The following is a 16682-nucleotide window of genomic DNA, read 5'->3' as shown; positions in this document are numbered from 1 at the left end:
CTGCCTTCACTTTACTCCTCCCCAGCCTCTTCCTTTGCCCTATCGATAAGGCAAGAGACTTGGAGGGTGGGCAAAGGCACAGACTGGGGAGCAGTAAAGTGAAAAGAAGGCAGAGCAGCCTGGGCACCTACACACTGAACGCCGCCCCTGGGCACTTGTGAGTGATCATTTGCATATGAATTAAACTTAGTTTTTCCTGCTTGTGCCAGTTTAAAGAAAAGAACAAAGGTACCGTTACAATCCTGTATAGGTTTGCTACAGAGCCATGTAAGCACTGTATATGGCCATATGGAGGTGACAGACTCCCTTTAATGTTTCTTGTGGACAGCCAAACAGAATCACCCACTCTCAGGTCTGGACCATTCATACGTCTCCTGTCATCCACATGCTTATACATGTTGCCCATTTTCAGGTTATTTTGAATTTTCCACCAAATCGAACACAAAGAAGAGGAAAATCTATCCTCCTCAGGAATACCGGAAGTTTAAGAACCAGAAAATGTGCCAAACTGCGGATCAAATCCATATGCCCCCAAAAACGGTGACTTATCAGTGGACTCCTGTCTACGGTTATTAATGGCAAACTCAGCTAATGACAAGAATGAAGATCACTTCTCCTGGTTCTCCGAAACAAAACATCTGAAGTAAGTCTCCAGATTATGATTGGTGCCCTCCGTCTGTCCGTTTGACTGAGAATGAAAAACTTAAGAAAAGGACAATTGTACCCCCAGTTGAGTACAGAACTCTTTCCAGAATATGGAAACAAACTGAGTCCCCCTATCAGACACCACATCAGAGGGAATGCCATGTAGTTTCACGATGTTATCGACAAACACCTGTGCAAGAGTCTTGTCATTAGGTAGAGCCGGCAATGCTATAAAACGCTCCATTTTGCTAAACCGATCAACTACAACTAGAATTGCAATTTTTCCTGAAGAATTCTGTAAATCCGTGATAAAGTCCATGGATAAATGCATCCAAGGTCTGGACGGGATGGGTAACGGAAGAAGAGATCCATAAGGCCGAGTATGTGTCACCTTAGCACAAGCACAGGTACAACAGGCTGACACATAGTCCTCAATACACTTACGCAGCTCCGGCCACCAAAATCTGCGCAAAATGAGATCGACAGTGGATCTACTCCCAGGATGTCCAGCTAAGACGGTACAGTGATGTTCCTCAAATACCTTATGACGTAAGTCTTAATGAAACTATTTCCCTGGAGGACAAGAGTCTGGTGTATCCTCTTGGGCCTCCAACACCTTAGCCTCAAGATCAGTATATAGAGCAGATTTGAGTACCCCTTCAAAATAAGACTAGGATCTTTAGAATCGCCCCCTCCCTCCCCCAGGAAAGCTGCACGACAAAGCATCCGCCTTGATGTTCTTAACCCCAGGGCGGTAGGTTACAATGAAGTTAAATCTGGTGAAAAACTGTGACCATCTGACCTCCCTTGGATTCAGTCATTTAGCCGACTCAAAGTAAGCCTCATTTTTGTGATCAATAATTATCGTAATAGGATGGATTGCTCCTTACAGGCACTATTCTTCAAAAGCCAACTTAATGGTCAGCAATTCCCTATTTCCCACGTCATAATTTATTTAATCATTTTCAGCAGTCGAGAGTTTTTTAGAGCAAAAAGCACATGGGCGCCATTTACTAGGTGAGGGACCTTGCAACAAAACTTCTCCCACCCCTACCTCAGATGTGTCAACCTCTCTAATGAATGGCTGAGACATGTCCGATTGCACCAGAATAGGGTCTGAAGCTAAACATTCCTTCACAGTAGAAAATGCTTGCCTCCAACTAAACAGAGAAATCGACCCCCTTCCTAGTCATGCCTGTTAAAGGTTTAACCACAGTTGAATAGTTCAAGATTAATTTACGATACTAGTTGGTGAATTCCAAAAACCACATAAGCGCTTTCAGATTTTTGGGTCGATCCCAGTGCGACACTGCGCGGACTTTCTCGGGATCCATAGGAAAACCTGAGGGTGAGAGCAGGTAACCTAGGAATTGCACTTCCTGAACAAAAAAAACACATTTGTCCATCTTCGCATACAATTTATTCTCTCTTAGGATCTGTAAAACCTGTCTCATGTGATCCTCATGAGTCTCCATGTCTGGAGAATAAACTAGTATGTCATCCAGATATACAATAACAAATCTCCCCACCAGACGATAAAATATGTAATTGATAAAGTGTTGAAATACTGCTGGAGTGTTGTTTAACCCAAAGGGCATGACCAGGTTTTCAAAATGACCCTCAAGGGCATTAAATGCGGTCTTTCATTCATCCCCCTCCCTGATCCTTACCAGATTATATGCCCCCCTCAGATCCAATTTAGAGAACACCTTGGCACTGACAATCTAAGTAAAAAAATCCAGAATCAAAGGAAGGGGGTAAGGATCACGGTTGAGCTCATGGAAGTCCAGACATGGTCTAAGGGTACCATCTTTTTTTTACAAAGAACAATCCAGCAGCCAATGGGGATTTGGATGGTCTGATATGACCCTTCGCCAAGCTCTCGGTGATATACTGTCGCATAGCCTTTCTTTCGTGCTCCGAAAGATTATACAACCAAGATTTGGGCAGTTTAGCTTCAGGAATAAGAGAGTGGTAACTCCTGGTTACCACTCTCAGAAAACACATCAGAAAATTCGGAAATTAATAAGGTTACAGTTTTAGTGGTGACCACAGAGAAAGACACATTAAGACAGTTGTCCATGCAAAAATCACTCCAATCGAGAATCTGTCTCGCTTGCCAGTCGATGGTAGGGTTATGTTTGCTTAACCATGGTAAGCCCAAAACCATCGGCGCAGGAAATGGAAATTACCCACTCTTAAATGGATGTCATTTATCACCTGCGACAGGCATTTTTAGGTAAGAGGTGCAAAATCAATTGCAAATACAGAAATGCTTTTCTCTACAGCATTGATAGTCAACCCATGAATACGAACAAACTATCAATCAGGTAAACCCCAGCCCCACTGTCGATATATAGCTCGATTTCCACAGTTTTGGACTTTAACGCCACCTCTGCAGACAGGAGAAATCGGGTATTACCAGTAAATGACAAAAGTAAGTTTTCTTGTTTCCCATCCACACTATTAATAGTAATTTGGGGATTAAGCATTTTATTTATTTTTTCGTTTACACCTTGACGCTGAATGTACAGACAAATGTTCACAAAAAAGCCCTTCTTTCCACAACAAAAACAGACTCCCTTCAAATTACCAGAGCTCTTACCAGCAGTCCCAGGAGTAGCTCCCCCCAATTGCAAAGGCTCCTCACAAGGTGTAACCACAGGTATCTCTTTACCATAAGTGTCAAAGGAAGCTGTCACCTTATTTGACAGTATGTCCTGAGGGTGAGGACCCTTAGATCTCATCCTCAAGCATCTATCCAGACGTACAGCAAGGGACATAGCTGCTTCCAGGTTTTTTATGAAAGGCCAACATGTCCTGCAGCCTCTCAGACTCTGACAGAACTGGCTACAGAGCGCAGGATCATTCCAATACATATCCGTAGCCCATCTCCTAAATTCAGAGCAATAGATTTACGTGGAGTGTTCTCCCTGCCGTAAACCACGTAACTTCGTCTCAGCCTGAGAGATCCGATCTGGGTCATCATAAATAAGAAACTTCGATATAGCCCAAAATAAAGTCCAGGGCCCACCCCTGACTATAGCATGAAAACCAACCAGAAGGAGTGGGTCAATAAAGAACAAAAACACTTATAATACTGAAGTAATCAAAAAATAGCATAATTTTATTAAAAAATCACAACAAGACATGATTGACACAAATCACAAAAGACATTTAACACAGGTCACAATACGTAAAAGTATTAAAATCCAAGAGGACCGATGGTGGACTGCTGGTATATATTTATAAAGTGCAAGTGCAATAATCCTGATTGGTCATCAGTAGAGTTGAGCGAACACCTGGATGTTCGGGTTCGAGAAGTTCAGCCGAACTTCCTGGAAATGTTCGGGTTCGGAATCCGAACCCGATCCGAACTTCGTCCCGAACCCGAACCCCATTGAAGTCAATGGGGACCCGAACTTTTCGGCACTAAAAAGGCTGTAAAGCAGCCCAGGAAAGGGCTAGAGGGCTGCAAAAGGCAACAACATGTAGGTAAATCCCCTGCAAACAAATGTGGATAGGGAAATGAATAAAAATAAAAATAAAATAAATAAAAATTAACCAATATCAATTGGACAGAGGTCCCATAGCAGAGAATCTGGCTTCACGTCACCCACCACTGGAACAGTCCATTCTCAGATATTTAGGCCCCGGAATCCAGGCAGAGGAGAGAGGTCCCGTAACAGAGAATCTGGCTTCATGTCAGCAGAGAATCAGTCATTATATCATAGCAGAGAATCATGCTTCACGTCACCCACCACTGTAACAGTCCATTGTCATAAATTTAGGCCCCGGCACCCAGGCAGAGAAGAGAGGTCCCGTAACACAGAATTTGGCTTCATGTCAGCAGAGTATCAGTCTTCATATCATAGCAGAGAATCATGCTTCACGTCACCCACCACTGTAACAGTCCATTGTCATAAATTTAGGCCCCGGCACCCAGGCAGAGGAGAGAGGTCCCATAACACAGAATCTGGCTTCATGTCAGCAGAGAATCAGTCTTCATATCATAGCAGAGAATCATGCTTCACGTCACCCACCACTGTAACAGTCCATTGTCATAAATTTAGGCCCCGGCACCCAGGCAGAGGAGAGAGGTCCCGTAACAGAAACTCTGGCTTCATGTCAGCAGAGAATCAGTCTTCATATCATAGCAGAGAATCATGCTTCACGTCACCCACCACTGGAACAGTCCATTGTCATAAATTTAGGCCCCGGCACCCAGGCAGAGGAGAGAGGTCCCGTAACAGAGAATCTGGCTTCATGTCATAGCAGAGAATCAGCCTTCACGTCACCCAACACTGGAACAGTCCATTGTCATAAATTTAGGCCCCGGCACCCAGACAGAGGAGAGGTTCATTCAACTTTGGGTTGCCCCACAATATAATGGTAAAATGAAAATAGGATTGAATGAGGAAGTGCCCTGGAGTACAATAATATATGGTTAAGGGGAGGTAGTTAATGTCTAATCTGCACAAGGGATGGACAGGTCCTGTGGGATCCATGCCTGGTTTATTTTTATGAACGTCAGCTTGTCCACATTGGCTGTAGACAGGCGGCTGCGTTTGTCTGTAATGACGCCCCCTGCCATGCTGAATACACGTTTAGACAAAACGCTGGCCGCCGGGCAGGCCAGCACCTCCAAGGCATAAAAGGCTAGCTCTGGCCACGTGGACAATTTAGAGACCTAGAAGTTGAATGGCCGAACCATCAGTCAGTACGAGGAGGGGTGTGCACACGTACTGTTCCACCATGTTAGTGAAATGTTGCCTCCTGCTAACACGTTGCGTATCAGGTGGTGGTGCAGTTAGCTGTGGCGTGTTGACAAAACATTTCCACATCTCTGCCATGCTAACCCTGCCCTCAAAGGAGCTGCCGTGACACAGCTGCCTTGGTGACCTCTTGCTCCTCCTCTGCCTTGGCCTTGGGCTTCCACTTGTTCCCCTGTGACATTTGGGAATGCTCTCAGTAGCGCATCTACCAACGTGCGCTTGTATTCGCGCATCTTCCTATCACGCTCCAGTGCAGGAAGTAAGGTGGGCACATATTCTTTGTACCATGGATCCAGCAGGGTGGCAACCCAGTAGTCCGCACACGTTAAAATGTGGGCAACTCTGCTGTCGTATAGTCGCGTATGTGTGCCAGGCTGCCCAGATGTAAGGACAAGCTGTCCTCTGTGGGAGGCGTATCGTCATCGTCCTGCGTTTCCCCCCAGCCACGCACCAGTGATGGGCCCGAGCTGCGTTGGGTGCCACCCCGCTGTGACCATGCTTCATCCTCATCCTCCTCCACCTCCTCCTCATCCTCGTCCTCCTCGTCCTCCAGTATTGGGCCCTGGCTGACCACATTTGTACGTGGCCTCTGCTGTTGCAAAAAACCTCCCTCTGCGTCACTTCTAAGAGACTGGCCTGAAAGTGCTAAAAATTACCCCTCTTCCTCCTCCTCCTCCTCCTGGGCCACCTCCTCTTCCATCATCGCCCTAAGTGTTTTCTCAAGGAGACATAGAAGTGGTATTGTAACGCTGATAACGGCGTCATCGCCACTGGCCATGTTGGTGGAGTACTCGAAACAGCGCAACAGGGCACACAGGTCTCGCATGGAGGCCCAGTCATTGGTGGTGAAGTGGTGCTGTTCCGCAGTGCGACTGACCCGTGCGTGCTGCAGCTGAAACTCCACTATGGCCTGCTGCTGCTCGCACAGTCTGTCCAGCATGTGCAAGGTGGAGTTCCACCTGGTGGGCACGTTGCATATGAGGCGGTGAGCGGGAAGGCCGAAGTTACGCTGTAGCGCAGACAGGCGAGCAGCGGCAGGATGTGAACGCCGGAAGCGTGAACATACGGCCCGCACTTTATGCAGCAGCTCTGACATGTCGGGGTAGTTGTGAATGAACTTCTGCACCACCAAATTCAGCACATGCGCCAGGCAAGAGATGTGCGTCAAACTGGCTAGTCCCAGAGCTGCAACGAGATTTCGCCAATTATCGCACACCACCAGGCCGGGCTTGAGGCTCACCGGCAGCAACCACTTGTCGGTCTGTTTTTCTATACCCCGCCACAACTCCTGTGCGGTGTGGGGCCTGTCCCCCAAACATATGAGTTTCAGAATGGCCTGCTGACGTTTACCCCGGGCTGTGCTGAAGTTGGTGGTGAAGGTGTGTGGCTGACTGGATGAGCAGGTGGAAGAAGAGGAGGAGGAAGCAGAGTAGGAGGAGGAGGCAACAGGAGGCAAAGAATGTTGCCCTGCGATCCTTGGCGGCGGAAGGACGTGCGCCAAACAGCTCTCCGCCTGGGGCCCAGCCGCCACTACATTAACCCAGTGTGCAGTTAGGGAGATATAGCGTCCCTGGCCGTGCTTACTGGTCCATGTATCTGTGGTTAGGTGGACCTTGCCACAGATGGCGTTGCGCAGTGCACACTTGATTTTATCGGATACTTGGTTGTGCAGGGAAGGCACAGCTCTCTTGGAGAAGTAGTGCCAGCTGGGAACAACATACTGTGGGACAGCAAGCGACATGAGCTGTTTGAAGCTGTCTGTGTCTACCAGCCTAAATGACAGCATTTCATAGTGCCAACGTTCCTCCAGAGGCAGAGGAAGAGGCCGAGGAGGCAGCAGCAGAAGAGGTAGCAGGGGGAGCCTGAGGGACTTCCTTGTGTTTAAGGTGTTTACTCCACTGCAGTTCATGCTTTGCATGCAGGTGCCTGGTCATGCAGGTTGTGCTCAGGTTCAGAACGTTAATGCCTCGCTTCAGGCTCTGATGGCACAGCGTGCAAACCACTCGGGTCTTGTCATCAGCACATTGTTTGAAGAAGTGCCATGCCAGGGAACTCCTTGAAGCTGCCTTTAGGGTGCTCGGTCCCAGATGGCAGCGGTCAGTAGCAGGTGGAGTCTCTTGGCGGCGGGTGTTCTGCTTTTGCCCACTGCTCCCTCTTTTGCTACGCTGTTGGCTCAGTCTCACCACTGCCTCTTCCTCCGAACTGTGAAAGTCAGTGGCACGACCTTCATTCCATGTGGGGTCTAGGACCTCATCGTCCCCTGCATCGTCTTCCACCCAGTCTTGATCTCTGACCTCCTGTTCAGTCTGCACACTGCAGAAAGACGCAGCAGTTGGCACCTATGTTTCGTCATCATCAGAGACGTGCTGAGGTGGTATTCCCATGTCCTCATCATCAGGAAACATAAGTGGTTGTGCGTCAGTGCATTCTATGTCTTCCACCGCTGGGGAAGGGCTAGGTTGATGCCCTTGGGAAACCCTGCCAGCAGAGTCTTCAAACAGCATAAGAGACTGCTGCATAACTTGAGGCTCAGACAGTTTCCCTGGTATGCATGGGGGTGATGTGACAGACTGATGGGCTTGGTTTTCATGCGCCATCTGTGCGCTTTCTGCAGAAGACTGGGTGGGAGATAATGTGAACGTGCTGTATCCACTGTCGGCCACCCAATTGACTAATGCCTGTACCTGCTCAGGCCTTACCATCCTTAGAACGGCATTGGGCCCCACCAAAAATCGCTGTAAATTCTGGCGGCTACTGGGACCTGAGGTAGTTGGTACACTAGGACGTGTGGCTGTGGCAGAACGGCCACGTCCTCTCCCAGCACCAGAGGGAACTCTAACACCACCACGACCATGTCCGCGTCCCTTACTAGATGTTTTCCTCATTGTTACAGTTCACCACAATAACAAAAATATTATTTGGCCCAATGTATTGAATTCAAATTCAGGCTTTTTTACAGACACCTAACACTATCTGGCTATCTTATTAGGTACTGTATTACACTAATACAGGCACAGCAGTAACGACAGATTTAGCTGAATATAAATTGTAGGCCTAGTATTTAGGCGCTGGATGACAGGTATACGTTTACAGACAGAATTAGACTTGGAAATGCACAGTAGCGTGTGTGTGAAATTATTGTGGATGACCCTATCAGCACCTTGAATCTAATATACCCTTTTATGGATAGATTTAAAGTAGGCCTGATACAGCAGAAACCACTAATTTAGGAAATTGCTAAGTTGGGAATTGTATTTCAACCCAGAACCAAAACTGTGCTTTGACAGACACAAAATAACTTGACCAGCTACAGCAATAACCACAGATTTAGCTAAATATAAATTTGAGGCCTATTATTTAGGCGCTGGGTGACAGGTATACGTTTACGGACAGAATTAGACTTGTAAATGCACTGTAGCGTGTGTGTGAAGTTATTGAGAATGACCCTATCAGCACCTTGAATCTAATATACCCTTTTAGGGATAGATTTAAAGTAGGCCTGATACAGCAGAAACCACTAATTTAGGAAATTGCTAAGTTGGGAATTGTATTTCAACCCAGAACAAAAACTGTGCTTTGACGGACACAAAATAACTTGACCAGCTACAGCAATAACCACAGATTTAGCTGAATATAAATTTGAGGCCTATTATTTAGGCGCTGTGTGACAAGTATAGGTTTTCGGACAGAATTAGACTTGGAAATGCACTGTAGCGTGTGTGTGAAGTTATTGAAAATGACCCTATCAGCACCTTGAATCTAATATACCCTTTTATGGATAGATTTAAAGTAGGCCTGATACAGCAGAAACCACTAATTTAGGACATTTCTAAATTGGAAATTGTATTTCGACCCAGAACAAAAATATATCCTTTGCCAGACAGCAGACAGTATTACAATTGGCTGGCCACAGCTGAAACACCAGATTTACGGTACTGCTATTTTGGCAATTGTATTTTACCCCTCAATATAATAGCAAGCACAGCTAAGCCCCTGATGTAGGATATAGCAAAAAAATAACCACACTATTGATGGTTAAATGGACTTGGTGGCAGCTTGCCCCTGATGTAGGATATAGCCAAAAAATAACCACACTATTGATAGTTAAATGGACTTGGTGACAGCTTGCCCCTGATGTAGGATATAGCCAAAAAATAACCACACTATTGATGGTTAAATGGACTTGGTGGCAGCTTGCCCCTGATGTAGGATATAGCCAAAACATAACCACACTATTGATGGTTAAATAGACTTGGTGGCAACTTGCCCCTGATGTAGGATATAGCCAAAAAATAACCACACTATTGATGGTTAAATGGACTTGGTGGCAGCTTGCCCCTGATGTAGGATATAGCCAAAATATAACCACACTATTGATGGTTAAATGGACTTGGTGGCAGCTTGCCCCTGATGTAGGATATAGCCCAAAAAATAACCACACTATTGATGGTTAAATGGACTTGGTGGCAGCTTGTGCTGGCGCACCACAAGACACAAAATGGCCGCCAATCACCCCAGAAAAAAGTGACTGAAAAACGCTCTGGGCAGCAATTAAGTGAGCAATTGAATAGCAGCAGTTCAATGATCCACAGCTGTAGATCGATCACTGACTTAAGTGTTTTGGAGGAGTTAATCACTGCCTAATCTCGCCCTAACAGTCGCAGCTGCAACCTCTCTCTACAATGATCAGAGCAGAGTGACGTGCGGCGCTACGTGACTCCAGCTTAAATAGAAGCTGGGTCACATGCTGCACTGGCCAATCACAGCCATGCCAATAGTAGGCATGGCTGTGATGGCCTCTTGGGGCAAGTAGTATGACGCTTGTTGATTGGCTGCTTTGCAGCCTTTCAAAAAGCGCCAAGAAAACGACGAACACCGAACCCGAACCCAGACTTTTACGAAAATGTTCGGGTTCGCGTCCGTGTCACGGACACCCCAAAATTCGGTACGAACCCGAACTATACATTTCGTGTTCACTCATCCCTACTTCTGAGAGCTCTTTTGTGTGAGGCATCATTCACATCAGGCAATGCTTCTTGTGAAAAGCAAACCCAGAACTGGTGTGTGTTTTTTATAGGGCAGGGCAGCTGTAACCAACACCTTCAATCTCATCTCATTTATTGGACTCCAGTTGGCTGACACCTCACTTCAATTAGCTCTTGGAGATGTCATTAGTCAAGGGGTTCACATACTTTTTCCACCTGCACTGTGAATGTCTACATGGTGTGCTCAATAAAAACATGGACATTTCATTATTTGTGTGTTATTAGCTTAAGCAGACTGTGATTGTCTATTGTTGTGACTTAGATGAAGATCAGATCACATTTTATGACCAATTTGTGCAGAAATCCATATCATTCCAACGGGTTCACATACTTTTCTTGCAACTGTAGCATGTTAGCCAAACAGGGACTGTTTCTGGTATGGGGTTTGACTGGTTAGGTGTGTGGGACAATATGCAAATTATATCTTTTGTGGCCTGCAATCTCCTGAAAATGGCTCTTTTGTATGAGAATTACATAAAGGGGCCAGTAGTTTATCACTATATGCATTTTACCTATTCATTAGTAATACTTACCTTTAACCCTTGCCACCTTAAACTACATATGGAGCCGAGCTAGACTGGTTAGTGTGTTAATAAAAAAAATGGCACTAAAAGGTTTACATAACTCTTTCAATGTATTTCAATGACTTTTGTCACAAGATGGCACTAGATAAGACTGTGACATGTGTTATCAGAGTTACCAGAGTAAATTTTAGCTTGAAGATTACCTTGTGGCGCAGCAGGTGACTGTTAGTTGGATCCAACAAACTGATAAAAAAGAGGAGAAAAAAAACAGTCCTGGGACATTCCTAGACGCACAGAATAAGAACCCCCCCCCCAGTTGCGAACCTACTTCCCCAACTCCAACCACTCTTTTGACTTACAGGTGGAAGACCCTTTTACTGCCATCTGCTTTTCCTCCTTTTCCACATCATCTAATACCGATGATAATGTCATCAGGGATATCCATCTTCTCCTCTCTCTGCATCTTGCTGACTTTTCTTTGACATAGTGACATCGCAAATGATGATTTGAACATAATAAAGCTGGCATTGAGACCTGTCCACCCTAAGGGGTGCATAAAAAATAATGATTTCCATATTCTACTACATACTAATTCCACAGTTAACTACTGTACATACATAGAAAGGGAGACACTGTAGTAACAGCAACTTGGCCAGGTGCACGTTCAGCTTCTGCACCATTGTATGAGTGAATGCATTCTGTTGTCTTTTTGAATAACCTCGGTGATTGATTGCTGTTGAAACAAGTGACGAGGAGAAGGAGGAGTAGTTCCTTGATAGTGCAATTCAAATGATCACAGCACACATCTTTTTACTTGCTTGCTCTGGGAGCTCGCATAGGTTGGTTCCCAGCTCTACCTCAGTAACACTTGCTCCAATATAGTGATTAGTGGCAGGGGCTATATTCAAATTAGCGATATCACGAATATTTAATAAAATAAATATTCATCATATCATCATATATTCGCGAATTCAAGGTTATTTTATTGAATGCAAAAATTTGGCAATGTAAAAATTGCGTAATGTGAATTCAGAAAGCGAAATACAGGCGCGGGTCACTTTGGCAAAATTTTTCAAGCTGATAGAAGTTTTATGAGTTTCTCCTGAGACTGGAGAAAATGGTTGGCATGGCATAACATTACAATAGCTGTATATGCAGATAGAGTAAAGTGCTCCAATATATTCGCAAATGAGCTAATCGGCAGTGATTAGAATATTTTTTCACAGTACGTGCAACTTCACATTTTAGCAGGTCTGACTACAGATTACTGATTTGTGCACTAAGTATTGTTGTGAACTTGACATTGCTTCCTTCTCATTGGCCCACAAGCAAGAAGCAGAGAGGAATCATGTGTTCAAATGGAAAAAAAAATGCTGAATATTCGATATAACGAATACATAGCACTATATTCTAAATATTTGCAAATTCCCGAAGTGGCGATATTTGCGATAAAAATTTGCTATTTGAATATTCAAGCTCAACACTACTTTGATATAGGTATACAATTAGACAGCACTCAAAAATAGAAGGTGAAATAGTCAGTAATTTTTATTCAGCCGGACTTAATGGTATATAGTAAATTAAGGAAACGTTTCGGGCTGTATGTAGTCCTTCATCAGGCATGTGTACAAGCACAATCATGTGGGCAGGAAGAGAAGGAGGAGGAGGAGCATCAGGAGCAATAGACGACATTGAAGTCGATGGGAAAGAAGGAAAGCTTCCTTCTGGTGACATTGACGAGCCTTGACTGCTAGAGAGGGGGTGTGTACTGATGGGAGATGCAATGGTTGTTGTATCAGGCTGTAATACTAAATTAGTGGCATGGTTTTACCACACTTTATGGTGATGCTCCATGTGTTTACGCAGGGCTGTCATGCCAACATTAGCAATAGAGATGAACAAATATTTCAAAGATTCGATTCGGCCGGTTGGAGGAATTTTCGACCTGCATTTATTTGCAGCGAATCGCGTTAAAAAACGGCTATTTACAGGCTTTTATAGTGGTGTAGAACACCGTGCCTTTCATTAACACACATAGGCAGTCTGCTTTGGTAGTGAAATAATACTGTGAGTCAGTATGACATGCAGATGACATGCTTCGTTCTTAGAATCACTGCACACTTCACTTACTCGGGCAGTCATGGGGCTGCCACTGACCAAATAACTCAAGTATGAACTCAGCCTTACAGGTCGATGTTAGTGTCAAGGAGAAGCGCACTCCTTTTACACCGTAGTCAGCTGATTCCACATAGTTGTGTACAGAACCTGTTCTATTAAACGCTTATACAAGTTAGCCCCCCCCCCCCCCCCGACAGAGTGGAGAGGGTGTCAGCAGAAAGTTTGTATTAACATCACTAATTATTTTGCCCTTCCTCTGATCCATCAGGACAGTAACCCCCAAAAAACGGATGCTATCCGTTGAGCATCCGCCTTCACTCGGTCAGCATTTGGTCAGTAATCCATCAGTATTGCTAGTGCCAAAAACAGAGATGACACGTAAATGGAATATTTGCATGTCTTCTGTGTTTTGTACCCACTCCTGCTTTTGGCTACCAAATCACAAGACAATTCTGATGGAACCATACAGGCCGTAGAGCTGCTACACAGACAGGATCCATTATGCGTCTCATTTTTCCTTCCTTCTGACAGATCAGAAGAAGGGTCAAATAAATGATGATGTCAGCCAGGCCGAAAGACAAAATAGTGGTCAAGTCATGAAGTGGGGAGGGTAGGAACAGCATTAAAAGTCCACTGAGTAGCGCTATGACATAGTGGTAAGGTGGCAGCAGCATGAGGACACCACAGAGTGGCCAAATGACAGAGTCTGGAGGTGGCATCAGCATCAGGTGAGGGCCACATAGTGGCATAATGACAGTGTGGAGGTGGCGGCAGCATCAGGAGGCCACACGGTGGCACAATGGCAGAGTGTGGATGCGGTGGCAGCATCAGGAGGCCACAGAGTGGCACAATGACAGAGTGTGGAGGTGGCGGTAGCAGCATCAGGAGGAGGCCACAGAGTTGCATAATTACAGTGTGGAGGTGGCAGCAGCATCATGAGACCACAGAGTGGCAAGGTGACATAGTGTGGAGGTGGCACAGCATCAGGTGACCACAGAGTGACCTATTAACAGAGTGGGGAGGTGAATGGCAATATCAGTACCAGCTGAAGATGAAGGGTGAAAGAAGGAGCACTTGGCATCAGATATGTGGCATTAGGTGGGTGTCAGCTTCAGAATAGTAGCTGAGGCAGGTAGCCAGAAGAAACAGGTCTCTTTTGTCAAAGTGTTGGTGTGGCACCATGGATGATCTAGTCTGAGGCATCAGGCATTGGTGGGTGGATATCCTGGCTGATCAATGCCTAACAAAGGTCAGTCTCTCCACATTTTTGGTGGACAGGCGAGTTCTTCTTAGGGTAACTATGGCCCCCGCCGCACTAAACACCCGCTCTGATGCCACACTACTGGCCAGGCAGGACAGTTTTACCAGGGCAAATTCTGCCAGTTGCGGCCACAAATCCAGTTTGGCTGCCCAGTAGTAGTGTTGGGCACGAATATTCGAATTGTGAGTATTAATTGCGAATATCAGCACTTCGAGAATTCGCAAATATTTAGAATATAGTGATATATAATCGTATTTTCGAATATTATAGATTGTTTTTTCATCAGTAACTTGTTGCTTGTCAGCCAATGAGAAGGCTTTGTCTGAGCTTAGCAACATCCCTAGCAACCAATAGGAGAGTTGCCAACTAGAGTTGAGCGGTCACCTGGATGTTCCCCCCCCCCCCCCGGGACCCCGCCATGGGAGCCGAACTTTTGAACACTAAAATGTCATGGAAAGGGCTAGAGGCCTGCAAATAGCGTCTAAATGTGGCAAGTGCTCTGCAAACAAATGTGGATAGGGAAATGACTTAAAATAACATAAAATACATAAAAATATAAAATAATGATCTTGATCTAGGAGGACCAGGTCCATATGGAGAATGAGGTTGAAGAGGCAATGGATGTGGCGGTGTAGGTGGAAGTTGCGGTGGAGGAGGAGGTAGCCTACACTTCTTTTTGGTTTTAAATTTATTTATATTTTTTTAATTATGGTACACCCCAAAACATTGGTAAATATAACCCTCCAGTCGTGCTAAACACACGTTCAGACAATACACTGGCTGCAGGGCAGGCCAGCACCTCCAAGACGTAAAAGGGGAAAGCTCAGGCCATGTGCCCAATTTGGAGACCCAGAAGTTCCAGGGGCTGACCCCTGTCAGTTAGTTTGTGTAGGCGTGTGCATACTTACTGCCCCACCCACCATGTTGCACGTCCCCGTGATGTTCACGATCCAATTTGATATCTGCTCTATCAACTTTCGATGTTCTTTTATGCGCCTACCATGGTGATTACAGGTGGTGGGGAATCAAGAAGAAATGTGGGAAAAGTTATTGAGGCGCAAATGTGGGACAAATGACAGAAACCCAAATGTGGGCCAAAAGAGTCAAGCGGAATTGTGGGAAAAACTATTGAGGCGCAAACGTTGGCCAAAAGAGTATAGTGGAAATGTGGGACAAAGTATTGAAGCTTAAATGTGGTACAACTTGCTTAAGTTTAAGCATTGAATCAAAGGAGGTGGTGCGCATCAATTAAAGAAGCATTTCAGAAATGTTATTCCCTGTCACCTATGCAGAGCAGGGATTTATTCACATCTAAAATTGTATAATGTCAACCCAAGAATGTAACAGAAAAATTACAGAAATTAATTAACCTGTCTACTTGGTAGAGCAGGGGTCTATGACAGAAAACAATTGTTTATTGTCACCCGAAAATATAAAAATGATTGAAATTTATTAAGCTGTCAACTAGGTAGAGGATGGGTATATTACACCCAAAAATTGGTGAATTTGACCCTAAAATTTAACTGACAATTTTTTTTATATATTTTTTTAACTGACCTACTAGGTATAGCAGTGGTACATCACACCCAAAAATTTTTGAATTTCACAATAAATGTAAGAGACAATCTTTTTTATTGTTTAACCCGTCTACTAGGTATAGCAGTGGTACTTCACACCCAAAAATTGTTGAAATTTCAACTGAAAATGTAACTGACAAATACATATTTTTTTGCTAACCGGCTTACTAGCTATAGCAGTGGTACTATACACCCAAAAATTGGTGAATTTCACCCGAAAATGTTAATGACAATTTATTTTTAGTTTTTAACCGGCCTACTAGGTATAGCAGTGGTACTATACACCCAAAAATTGGTGAATTTCACCAGAAAATGTTAATGACAATTTTATATATTTTTTAAAGTGATTCTGTCACCAACAATAGATTGCCATAATCTTGTGATGCGCGAACTAGTGCATGCGCAGTGCCGGTATAGTGTTCCTTCCCTGTGCTGGCATCAGCCTCGGGGAAAGAACTGCGCATGCGCAAGCTCACGTATCGCGAGATTACGGCAATCTATCTTTGATGAAAGGAGGAGATTCGGAGGACATAGTCTGTGCTGGGCTCCTTCACAGGCGGGCACGGCTGGGCACGGCTGGGCACCAGGAAGTATAGCCCCTTGGGCACCTACAAGACTAATTTACATATCTCTAAAATCCATATTTTTTTTATAAAAGCACACAGCCCTATAGGACAGGTATAATGTGGACATGCTAGCGGCGATCTAGCCGTGCATGTCCGCATCTCTATAGCCCT

This window comes from Bufo gargarizans, chromosome 1, assembly GCF_014858855.1.
Source record: "Bufo gargarizans isolate SCDJY-AF-19 chromosome 1, ASM1485885v1, whole genome shotgun sequence".
NCBI lineage: Eukaryota > Metazoa > Chordata > Amphibia > Anura > Bufonidae > Bufo > Bufo gargarizans.
This window is presented reverse-complemented; position numbering follows the sequence as displayed.